Source organism: Anolis sagrei, chromosome 4, assembly GCF_037176765.1.
Source record: "Anolis sagrei isolate rAnoSag1 chromosome 4, rAnoSag1.mat, whole genome shotgun sequence".
Taxonomy (NCBI): domain Eukaryota; kingdom Metazoa; phylum Chordata; class Lepidosauria; order Squamata; family Dactyloidae; genus Anolis; species Anolis sagrei.
In genome coordinates, this window is record NC_090024.1 from 229013589 (window position 1) to 229026184 (window position 12596).

A 12596-nucleotide genomic window follows, 5' to 3' on the forward strand; every position below is an offset into this window, starting at 1 on the left:
TCTCTTTCTGACCAACAGAGAGGCAGAGACTAATGAAATGCAAAAGAGTTATATTTGGAAAGCATATAGGAAAAAGATTGGGGAGGGGGTAACTTAGTAAATAATGATGTATTTCACCTCTCTTTCATTCTTAAGCTCTGAAACTTTCCCCAAATTAGACATAACCCAATATAAACAACATTGCATGAGATGCCACACAGGATACATTCTCCCTCCCTCTCTGCCCCTTCCCACTCCTTTGGGTGAATGTTATGTGTAGGTTTGAATAGAAAAGGTAACTAAACAAAAATATATTGCTAGACTATTATAGCATTGTTATTTTGCACAGCTGAAAAGCTAACCTTACTTGTTTAAGGAAAGGAAAAAACATTCTGTGGGATTTCTTTCAGAAGACATTCCTGCAAAGACAGCTCAAATGCAGGTTCAAGGTATGATAGGGTCTCCATAACTGCATTCCTCTTCCACGCCCAAGTTGAAGTAATTGCCTTTTCCATTTTTGTATTCACTCGTCACGATTCTAAACCAGCCACGTTCCCCCTGAAAGACATTAAATGGTAAAGGCATATTGGAAGGAGCTCAAGTTGAAGCAACTTGTTAGGATACTACTTTTAGAACACTTGTGCACCAAGAGTTAATTGAATTGTTCTGGGTTATTCTTGAAGGATGCAGGTGGTTGGGGTGGAATATTTAAGTGTTTATGTGTAGACACAGAACTACATAATATGCCAGCTGATCCGTTAAAGCCACAAGGATAGGCCAGGCATTATTCCTGAGATGCCTGGTATCTTGGACCTTGGCTGTTACCCTGGATTAGAATGCTGGACCCTAACCTTGTTCTTGCAACCCCCTTTTGGACACCACTTCTCTTGTAAACTTGTCTTGGACCTTATTGTTCCCTGAAACCTGGAATTTGAATCTTGGATGACCTTCTTGGATTTGGCATATGGACTTGGACTTTTCTTTGACCCTTGACCATCTAGCTCAACTTTGGAACTCTGAGTATGGATTGCACTCTTGAATTCTGGAATGCTATCCTAAGTGAACTCTTGCAACCTGACTTTTAGACTGCAGACTTAGGTACTGTTTGTTCTTGCCCCTGAACTGGCTTTGTAGTATTCTCAGCCTTAATTTGACTTTTGACCTTGATTTGTATAACCCTGGATGTGTGCTGTATTTCTGTTTTGGCAAGCCAGACAGTTGAAAGACTTAAGGCTTTTGTTCTCGGTTTAAATAAGTCTGGTCCTGTCTCATCCGGGTAGTTTGATAAATCTCTGGCAGAGTTATTGGGTAAGAGCTGCCTTGAACATGACAGCTTTCCAGGAAATCTGGTGGTTAGCAGAGTATGTTTTGGTGGATTCAAGATGTGAGCCTCCATTTATGATCAAGCTATATACATCCATGAATACACTACATATCGAAGGTCTCCAAGAACCTTATTCCAAAGAGTGAAGACAATGAAGACATCTGCCCTTGCACTTTGCTACTCTGCTGCTGAATACACATGCCCAGTGTGGAAAACATCTCACCACATTAAAACAGTGGATGTGGCTCTTAATGAGACATGCCACATTATCACAAGATGTGTACACCCCACACCACTGGAGAAATTACACAATTTAGCAGGTATCACACCAGCTGACATCTGCAGGAAGTAGCAGCCAACAATGAAAGAACCAAGACATTGACATATTCAGCCCTCCTCTGTTCAAATATCAGCCAGCATGGCAACACCTTAAATCAAGGAACAGCTTCCTAAGATCTACAGAGATATTCACAGGAGCACCTCAGCAAACGAGACTCCAAAAGTGGCAGGCTAAAAGCCAGAACATCAATCAGTGGCTGATACCAGGTGAGAAACTTCCTCCTGGGCACACAGAAGAGTGGACGAACTGGAAGGTGCTGAGCAGGCTGCACTCTGGCACCACAAGATGCAGAGCCAACCTTAAGAAATGGGGCTACAAAGAGGGGGCCACAACATGCGAGTGTAGAGAAGAGCAAACCACAGACTACCTACTACAATGCAACCTGAGCCCTGCCACATGCACAATGGAGGATCTTCTCACAGTGACACCAGAGGCATTCCAAGTGGCCAGCTTCTGGTCAAAGGACATTTCACATAATGCCAAGTTATTTTTTTAAAGCATTTGTGTTTTAAATGCATTTTAACTGTACCCTCAACTTTCTTCTGACATGATAAATAAATAAATTCTGAAGAAACAAAATGCAAGGAAACACTTGCACCAGTGAAGTTTGTATTGTTCAGAAATCTAGAATGCAAAAGTGCATAAAAACATGGACCACTTCCCTCAATGATAGGTAAGCTTCCATTGGTGTTTAGCACATTAAGTGATCAACATTAAGTGATCAACAAAGGTGTGACCCATGTCCTTTTATCACCAGCTGTAGCTCACAAACATCCAAGCCAAATCCCATCCAGCGATGCAGTGAGGACTTGTCAATGAATGTCCTTATTTTGATTTCAACCTCTTTATAGCTATTGTAACATGTGGCAGTGGAGTGTGGAATCGCATATGGCCTCGTGGCCTCAAATCATGTCAACCTAGTTTATGTCAGCAAAGGCTTCACATTTTGCACACTAAACATAAAAATCACCATCTGTGTAAACTCTTTCAGCCACTGGAATGATTCTGCACAGTGTGATATCTAATCTTATGAACACTAAATGTAACGATAAGGCTTCTGAGAAGTGCAAGTCATAATGAAATAAACTCTCTGTTGTTTATTTCTCTGCATCAGAAATACACAATCTACAACCTGGAGTCAGTATGACCCACCTCATGTTCTAGGATCCTTTCACACTATCCTATAGTGTTAATTGCCCTGGCAACATCCTAAACCTATATGCATGACAGATGTCGTTTTGGAGCCATCCACCCCAGCCTACACTGCTCAACACTAAAAAGGATCTGCCTCCCTCTTGCATCTCCTTTGATGGAACCTGTTCATAAACTCTTTAAGCTAACTGGCATTGCTCCCCCCCACCCACCCACCCATGATGTGTGACTGGATGTTGCTGCAAACTTTGAGAGAAATAAGGTTGAACACTGTGAAAGCCATCCACTGCATGGCTATCAGCCTCCTCCCAGTAGACTCAAATCAAGGAAAAGTTTCACGAGAACCACCACTCCTCTTTATGTCCCCCCAGCAACAGCAAGAGTATCCCTCTGGGCAGCTAAATCAGGAAATCCCAAATGGATGCCCCCTCGGGCAAACCAAGAATGGACAACGTGGACATGTCCATTACATGTCCTGTACAGACTCAGAAGTGGAGTGGACAGATCAAAAGACAATCTGGCTGAATGGCATTATCTAAAAGAATCCTCCACCTTGTGTGACTGGAGCAGAACAAACAACTCCACATTTGTATGCTTGTCCACAGTGCCCTGCCTCATGCACAGATAATTGTTTAAAGCTGCAGAAAATGTAATCACTGTTCTCTTTCTTTTGTCTAAAATTATTTAATCACTTGGGGTCACTTTCTTTTTTCAGTTTTATACTTATTTATGCGCTTTTGACACAAAATAAAAAGAAATCTTCAGACCTCCCATGGACTCCATTCATCCATCTTAAGACTTAAAGAGCCATTAATCCAACTCCATTCATCCAACTAGCCTTAGAGAGCTCATTTCATTTGTGTTTCCATCACCTATCTTACCCAGGGCTCGCCCCAAGAGTTGCGGACAATCCAATATTCGATTCCGTTTTCTACTCCCCAGCCAGAAACGGTGACAACGTGGTTTGCCATTGCTGTCTTATTGTATTCAGTAAAAATGCCTCCTTTGTAATCATCCAGCTTTGGAGTCTGCATAATTGCACAGCTGTTTAAAAACAATAATAAAATACAATTTTAAAGATGCTGCTGAGATTAAATGTACATTCTAGACACAGATGCTGACATAAGGAGTGAAGACATGGGGCAAGTGTAAATAGCAAATAACAAACAATAACATCAAAGACAATCTGTAATCCAAACGTTAGCATGTGGCAATAAAGTCATCATAACAACCCCATCAAGCACAAGGTGTTGGAAAAACTAACAATCTTGCATGCACATTGAAATGGTTCAGCAATCCATATGTTTCTATGTAACCTAACTCTCTTGCCATTTCAGGTTTTATGGCACCCTCATTTATTTGCATGAGGTTTTGGGGAGCTTCCTTCATTGCAGACATGGCTCAAGTTACATAGACAGGTCTTTGAAGTCCGAAGATTATAAAAAGAGAGGTGCTCCTTTGTCAGGGTGTTGATTTAGTCTTTTGATTTACTCTTAGCAGAGTGACCATCATCGTTTTCCCAGATATGTAGTTTTGCATGCCACATGGTCACCTCATCTTACCTTAGGCCAATGCTCTCCAGCTAGGGAATGCTACCTTTTTACTCTCTATTTTTTGGGATTGGACTTTTGATATACTGCAACGAAGTTATTCATGTACATGTGTGATCTTTCACTCAAGATTTCATAAGTAAACTACTTTTACTACATCAACCAGTTGATATGGAGTCTTTTGTTTTCTGGTGGCTCTGAATGTGTATTCCTTTGCATGCTAAATGGGGGTGCTGTGATCAATCATTAAGAAAGCTTTAACTCTGCCTGTAGTCCTCCTTGAAAGGCAAGCTGCCCTATCTCATACATCTGGCTCACCCGTTGTGGTTAACATTGCTAATGTAGTGCTTTAGAGCAGTGGTTCTCAACCTGGGGTCCCCAGATGTTTTTGGCCTTCAACTCCCAGAAATCCTAACAGCTGGTAAACTGACTGGAATTTCTGGGAGTTGTAGGCAAAAAACATCTGGGGACCCCAGGTTGAGAACCACTGATTTAGAGAAAAGTATAACTTTTTCAAATAATTTAGTTTGCCTCTGGTCAAACGACCAAGCCCTTCCATGCTGTAAGCATTTACATAACCTCAATACAAGGTACCATCTAGTCCAGCATTTAAAATTCTCGGCTGACCTGGGAATCTGTGGTTTTTCTTACAAGCGCCATGGTAATTAAAACTAGGCAGACCTATAAAAAACAGCAATAAGCCCCTCTCACCATTAATGTCCTCCCCCTCCCCTTAGGAAAGGAAGAGAAGAACAAAACAAACAGAGATAAAAGCCTCCTTCTCCCCAATAGTAAAAATACAGAAGCTGGAACAGAACTCCCCATTAGGTTCATCCCTGGGTTGGACCCTAAATCACTAGCCAAGGAATATTCAATCCCCATGAGAACTCAGGCATAAGCCTAGTTGAGGAGTTTGCCTTTGCTATGGATGGTTCAGACATTCCCGGTGGCAAGGGGGAGCGTAAGAGGTTTGTTCTGACATCCTCTGATGATGATGAGACCCTAAGAACATTACAGAGGGCTACCTAAAGACAAATTCAACAGCAGAGGTTCTTTAAAATCCAGTTATAGCGAATCTGGTCAACCAAATTACAAACATGAATTCGGACATCCAAGCGATTAAGTCATATCTTACAGAAATAAACACCCTTCTCACTACAATCACAATATTCATGGTTACACAGGAGGTGAGTAAGATCCCAAACCTAGAAATGGAGGTCAACAACTCCAACGAAGAAGGGAACCAAGTAAAAAAGACAAGATACAAAAATTCAAAAGTATCCTCTAAACTCAGCAAAGCAGATAAAAAGGAAAAGTCCAAATGCAAGTGACTGAGAAAAGTTAAAGAGGAGAAAAAGGGTTCAATTTCTGCCGTAAAACCATCTAACATGAACTTTCAAAAGCTTTTTAAATGTATGGATAAGAAGAAAGAGCAAACTATCACTATGAAGTCCTCTAAAGCCAAGAAAGTCAAACTCAGCCACAATCCAGAATTTGAAAATGAAGGGTCAACTATTCAGTCTAACCCAGGATCAGCTCTAGAAGTAAACCAAAATATACTTCTATCTGGTGAGCCTCCAGAACCAGAAGATCCACCACTTAACAGGACCTCTGGGAAAGTGCCTTTCTAAGGCAAAAGGAAAACAAGGTCAAAAAAAAAAAAAACCTTGATGGGGATTGGGAGTTGTGACTTGTCTCAAATAAGCTGGTGATTACTAACTATACCAACCATGGGGTCTCCTATTGCATACAGCACAGGTAGACCACCTTTTAAGGGTATTAGAAGACATAAGAGTGAAGCTATCAGTCCAGTTGAAATTACCCAGATAGAAGACCTATTTTATCATTACCATGCACGGGCAGTTATAATGTGTATAAACAAGCAAGCCAACAAAATATAACGGTTCTCCTCCCACTCCATTATTTAAACGGGAACTCAAAAGATCCTCTATGGATAACCAAAACCGTAATGTGGCCAGTCTCATAGATCTATTAGACACCCCTAAAACTTTAAGTCAGCTTCCTGTAACAATGCAGCCAGAAATAGCACCCAGAAATTGCCTCAAATATTGTAATTTTTCCCTACTTGATTTCAGCCGAAGGTTTATTGACTGAAATAAAGGCAACTGACTGACTGACCGATGGATTTTGTCAAATTATGATATATTAGTTACAATAGTGTGGTGTGCTCTGGTCTGGTATGTTACTGGTGCTGAAATTAGAGTGTGTCTTACGATTGATTGTGTCTCAGAACTGAAGAAATATGGTATTATCTAGTCATTGTCTATAAAGGCTTCGTTTCTTTACCTGATTGGTCCATTTTTGTAGATTTCTCTCATCATATCTTCTCGCCCATGGACATATCCATAATCTCCCACTTTCCAGAGGGTGTAATTCTTTACCACATAACATTTGTCGAAAATAACACATGTCCCGCACTTTGTAAACTTCTTGCACTCTGCAAAAATGTTGGTAAGAGAAAGCTTTGACCAACATGGAAACTTGCCTTTCATCCAATAACCAAAAAGATTGAAATGAAATTCTGCAATGCCTGGCTTTCACATGGATTAGATTCTTTTAACTTATTTATTTATTTCATATAGATACCTAAGCAGCCTCCTATTTAACTCATATAGGAATCGGGACACAATAATTAGAGAGCAGAGGAAGAAGCAGAATCATGCCCTTCTCTGTTTTCTACCAGCAAACTACTTTTCCATTTTCCATTTTCCAATTTGCAGCAAATGAAGAAAACCAAGAAGAAGGAGGGAAATGAGAGATGGAAAGGAAAAACTATAAGATTTTTAAGTAATCTGAAGAACCAGCCTGTGAAAGGGTTAATGGGGTCTACAGAGTCAGACCTCTGACCTCTTGCAGAAGGAAATGCCAGGCACCTTTTCTGTGTTTGCCAGGAACAGAATGCTTGCAAATTCCAACATGCATTCTCTCTATTATACTGTACCGTTTTAATTATTTTTGAGTTAAACACTTCTGACTAGAAAACATAATTTATAATTTATAATAAGAGTAGAAAAACAAAACAGAAATCCAGGTCTTACTTTGATCCTTAGCTACATAATTGCTGCATGTCTCATCCGGGATGCCACGGCGGTTGGCAAATGCCCACACGCGCATCTCATTACCACCCTTGCAACTCCCACCACGAGAACAATCCACAACATGCTGAACGGAGAGAAAAGTAGAAGGCCAGGCCCCTTTTCTCTTGATATTGATGCGGTCTGAGAAGTGGAGGCAAACAACAGTTGGTTAAAGGCACAGATAGAAACTTCCAATAACCTGCAGTTTGTGGAATATGTTACAGATCTAGGTTCTTGTGGGTTTTTTCGGGCTATAGAGCCATGTTCTAGAGGCATTTCTCCTGACGTTTCGCCTGCATCTATGGCAAGCATCCTCAGAGGTAGTGAGGTCTGTTGGAAGTAGGAAAATGGGTTTATATATCTGTGGAATGGCTGGGGTGGGGCAAGGAGCTCTTCCCTGCTGCAGTTAGGTGTGAATGTTTAGCTGATCACCTTCATTAGCATTTGAAGGCCTGCCTGAGCCTGGAAAAATCTGTTGCTGGGAGGTGTTAATCTGTGCCTGGTTTTTTCCTCTCTGTTGTTTAGCTGTTATAATTTTAGAGTTTTTTAATACTGGTAGCCAGATTTTGTTCATTTTCATGGTCTCTTCCTTTCTGTTGAAATTGTCCACATGCTTGTGGATTTCAATGGCTTCTCTGTGTAGTCTGACATGGTGGTTGTTGGTGTGGTCCAGCATTTCTGTGTTCTCAAATAATATACTGTGTCCAGGCTGGTTCATCAGATGCTCTGCTATGGCTGACTTCTGAATTTGCATCCAAGTTTCAATTGATACTAACATGTAGTGCCCAAAATATTTCCCTTCAATTGATTGGGGAACCACATGGAATGGTAAGGTTATGGTTTCAAGGTGGGGTGTAAAAAAAAGGGAATTGTTGGAATGTGTCTCCCTTAACATCATAATACTGAGGAATAGATCATACTGATGTCCAGAAGCATATAAAGTCCCTTCCTCTATCCCAACTGCCACCGCATTTATCTTGGAGGAAGAGAAGAAGACACGGTATCTGCTGGACTTAATGCCGCCCCACGCGGCCGTCCCCTTTCTCTTTATGTCATGTCTTAATTAGATTGTAAGGCTGAGGCAGGAAGCCTAGAGAAACATTTCTTCCATAAATATCCCACTGTAGTATATTCCTGTTACAGGAATGCACAACTTCAGAAGGTTTTTGAAGTTATTTGTTCAAGACCTTCAACTGTTCATTTTTCTTCAAACCTGCCTTATGATGCTCCAAAAAATAGCTCTTTGAAATGGAGACATTTGGGACATCATTGTGGTTGTTTTGATGGAGACGTTTTGGTATGGGATAATTCAGCAGCTTAAGGGGCTACATTGAGGGATACATACACCTTACAGGTGCACTTAGTCTACTGCTGCTCCATGGGAGCTGGGGACAAGGACAGGGTAATAATCACAACAGCACAATAACAGCCACATACCGGCCAGGGCGCTGGTACTAGCGTGAGCCCAGCAAGATCCACAGAACTGTGGGACACCCTGGTTGCGAGTAGGGCTTGCGTAATTGACGCCATTCACATTTCTCCAGTCCCACCTCTTGGGGATTTCAGACATCTTCAGGTATTCATGTGGACGAGGGTAAGTTCTGTGATGCAAGAAACAGAATGGAGACTGTTAGAATGTTTCTATAGTCAGACAAGGGTCATAGCATCTCCTTCTCCATCTTAACAAGTGGATGCCAAAAATAAATTAGAATCACACAGTTCGAAATGATCCCAAGAGCCATCCCATCCAACACCATTCTGCGATGAAGGAATACACCAGCAAGCCACACCTGATAGATGGCCATCCAACCTCTGTTTAAAAACTTCCAAATAAGGAGATTCAGCTTCACTCCCAGTTAACTGTTACTATCAACTTAACAGCAGCTAACAACAACAAAGCCATTGGTGGGCAAACTGCACCTAGTAAAATGTTCTCTTCTACCCAAATATCAAAGATAAAAGAGGCTTTTCATTCCTCATCTGAACACTCTGTTTGGCAGAGCAGGTTGCCAGATGTGAGGTCTAGGCTGGGCTATAGGGACAATGAGGAGTAGGTTTAGCTAGGATTGCCACCTTACCTAACTCCTTGAATCCTTTGTGGCATTGGTTTGTAGCAACTTTCCCCTTCCTTGAAGTGGAGAGTGGCAGCTGATGCAGGAGAATGGCCGACATAGGCACAGAGCAGAAGTGCCAGGAGGAAGGAGGGCACGTGGGCATTTACGGGCATGGCTTCCAGCTCTTGTGACAGCCCCAGCAAAAGTAGGGTGCACACAGCTACAACAGACCTACAAGAAAAAAAATCTTCAGAGATTTCAGCTTTTAAAATATTACAATAAGAAAATGTTAAAGCGGGAAATATGCTCCTACCTTCTGTTGTCGTTTCTTTGCCCTGGCTGCTATGAAATGCAGCTGGCTGGAGGGTTCCTTCCTTTAGAATATTGTCCAGTCTGCCATTGAAGTCAAAGATGGAACTGAATTGCTTTATCATCTGAGCAGCCTTTTAATATTGTTTCTGTTCATATGTTTTTTCCTATCTCAGCTTTAGCATCTGTATTGATTGCCATCTGCACTCATATGTTCAACTGCCAAAATACTCCCGCAGCCTTTCAACTGTAAACTTTGGATTACCCACAAGAATGTTCTTCTTTTTCACTGTATTCTGGCATATACTTGGCTAGCCTTTTGCTTTTGCTTTTCTTGGATGGGGTGTATTGCTCTCCTCTATGTCAACTGGCATTCATGACTGCCATGTTTTTCAATTTGTCTTCCAATTCCTGCCATTGTTTCCAGAGGGCAAATTCATAATCTATTTGCACACTCTTTTGCCCTTATACACATGGTCCATTAGGAGTGCTTTCTAAAAATTGTAATGTGATATTTGGTTGCACATGATTTTTTATCGCATCATTACCATCTGGACAGATTGCCATCTGAACTGACAGCCACATTCTTTCCAACTGGCAAAATAAATACTTGCCTATTCTTATTTTCAATAGCTATCCCTAAAAGTGTTTTTATATTCTTCATTTCTAACTACATTTATACATACCGCTAAAGGGAAATCCCTGATTCATCTTACATAAAAGCAGCAATCCATTTAAAAATGAGACTTCTGTGAGCAATAATATTTGAGTGGTGGCTGCTGCAATACAGAGAGATCCAAAAGTGTGTTTAGGGTGGAGGGCAGCCCATACATTCTTCACTAGAAATTTGACAATTTAAAAAACCGTCTTGGAGCTGAGCTATTCTTAATATTTCTCCCCTTACTGTGTGAGAAACTATATCAGTGTTTCTCAACCTGGGAGTTGGGACCCCTGGAGGGGTCGCAAGGGGGTTTCAGAGGGGTTGCCAAAGACCGTCAGAAAAGACATATTTCTGATGGTCTTGGGAACTCCTTTAGCAGAGAAAGCTGAAGATCTGTCTGCCTTTTCATTTCTTCCTTTTTGGAAACAGATGGCAAATCCTCCCACCAAAAGCTCTCCTCCTGTAATTGGCTGGCCTCTCAGCCAAGGGGAGGATTATTTCTGAGACAGAAAATGCTGCACATGTGCAGGTGAGGGAGAGCATGTGAGGCTGGAGGGAGGCTCATGCCAGCGAGCCGCTTCAAGGTGGGGGAAAAGCATCCATGCTACGTGTGACTGGGAGTGGCCCAGCAGCATCAGGAGGAGGAGCAGCAACAGAAGCAGCTTAGGTAATTGGTAACGCTGTTTATTAGAAAGAAGCCAGCCTTTCCTTTTGTTTTTTTTTAAATTGATACTTCAATTAGAAAATACATAAGGATGTGGGTGAACTATAGCTCCCAAAATGGTGGGTCAGTCATCTCCAAATCCCACCAGTATTCATAGTTGGCCATGTTGGGTCTGTTGTGCTCAGTTTGGTTCAGATCCATCATCGGTAGGGGTCACAGGGTTCTCTGGATGAAGGGAGAACTACAATATCCATCATTTTGGGTCAGTCCCCTCCCCAAACTCCACCAGTATTCAAGGTTGGCCATATTGGGTATTTGTGCCAAGTTTGTTCCAGATCCATCAGCTGGGTGCACATAGCTCTTTTGATGTGGGTGAAGTATAACTCCCAATTCTGAGGTCAGTCCCCTTGAAAGCCCACCAGCATTAAAGTTTGGCATGTTAAGGTATGGCAAGTTTACTAGTTCCATCACCAGTCTGGTACAGAGTGCACTCTGAGTGTTGGTGAACTACAGCTCCCAGAATTCAAAAACAGCCACCACTCAACCCCAGAGTGTATTCAAGGTTGGCCATGTAGGTAGTGTGCCAAGTGTGGTGCAGATCCACTGTGGGCTGGGTTCAGAGTACTCTTTGATTGTAAGTTAACTATAAATCCCAGCAACTACAACTCCCAAATGACAAAATCAATCCTCTTCCAGGAAATTATTTCACACTTAGCAAGTACAACATAGGGTCCTTTTTTTCCTGCCCAGGAGAAATCTTTATATAAAAACCTATTTGTTTTCTTCTTTCTAAGCTCAGCTCTTCTTAATTGTAACTTGCATGGATCCTGTGGTCACTCACAATACGCATAACCCATGAGTCTGGTAATCTGTTCTGCTTTCAAGAAATGGTGTGTCTTTCTGCGTTCCATTGTATTTCCACAAAACACTGAAAATATGTACAACTGCTGGTGGGGGGCGGGGGGAGCCTATTAATTCATGAAAAAGCATCTAATTTTCAGAAGGTATTGTAGCTGAACTTTTATTAGATGCCATCATCTTCACATCTGTATCTAACCCAGAAATGGAGAACTGTGGCCTTTCAAACATACTCCTTTCTCTGCACTCACACACACATTACAGACACACACTCACACAGATATATTTTTGTTTGCAACTCAGTATATGCCATCAAAGGCTTAATCCTTTTCACCTGCTGCTTCTTGTCAAACTCTTTCGGGGTGAAGGATTTTTAACATGATGTCAGGGAGCAGGTGATGAAAAAGCAAAATGTTGTGTTTTTGTGAGACTTCCCTTTCTCCCCCTTTCACTTCTTGGCACACTTCATCAAGGTGAAATGGATACCATGACTTTTTCTAACAAACCTTAGGAATTGTAACTCTATTAAATTGTTGGGATACCTTCTCCACCTTTAGAATTCCAGTTCCAGATGAAGTTGAATTGTAACTGGCTATCTGTTGGGGAT

The 12596-nt window shown here is 41.6% G+C and overlaps 1 pseudogene; it reads right to left on the reverse strand.

The window, feature by feature from the left end:
• Window positions 1-30: 30 nt before the first annotated feature.
• On the reverse strand, window positions 31-9940 carry LOC132773088 (cathepsin Z-like; annotated as a pseudogene).
• Between the last annotated feature and the right edge of the window lie 2656 nt (window positions 9941-12596).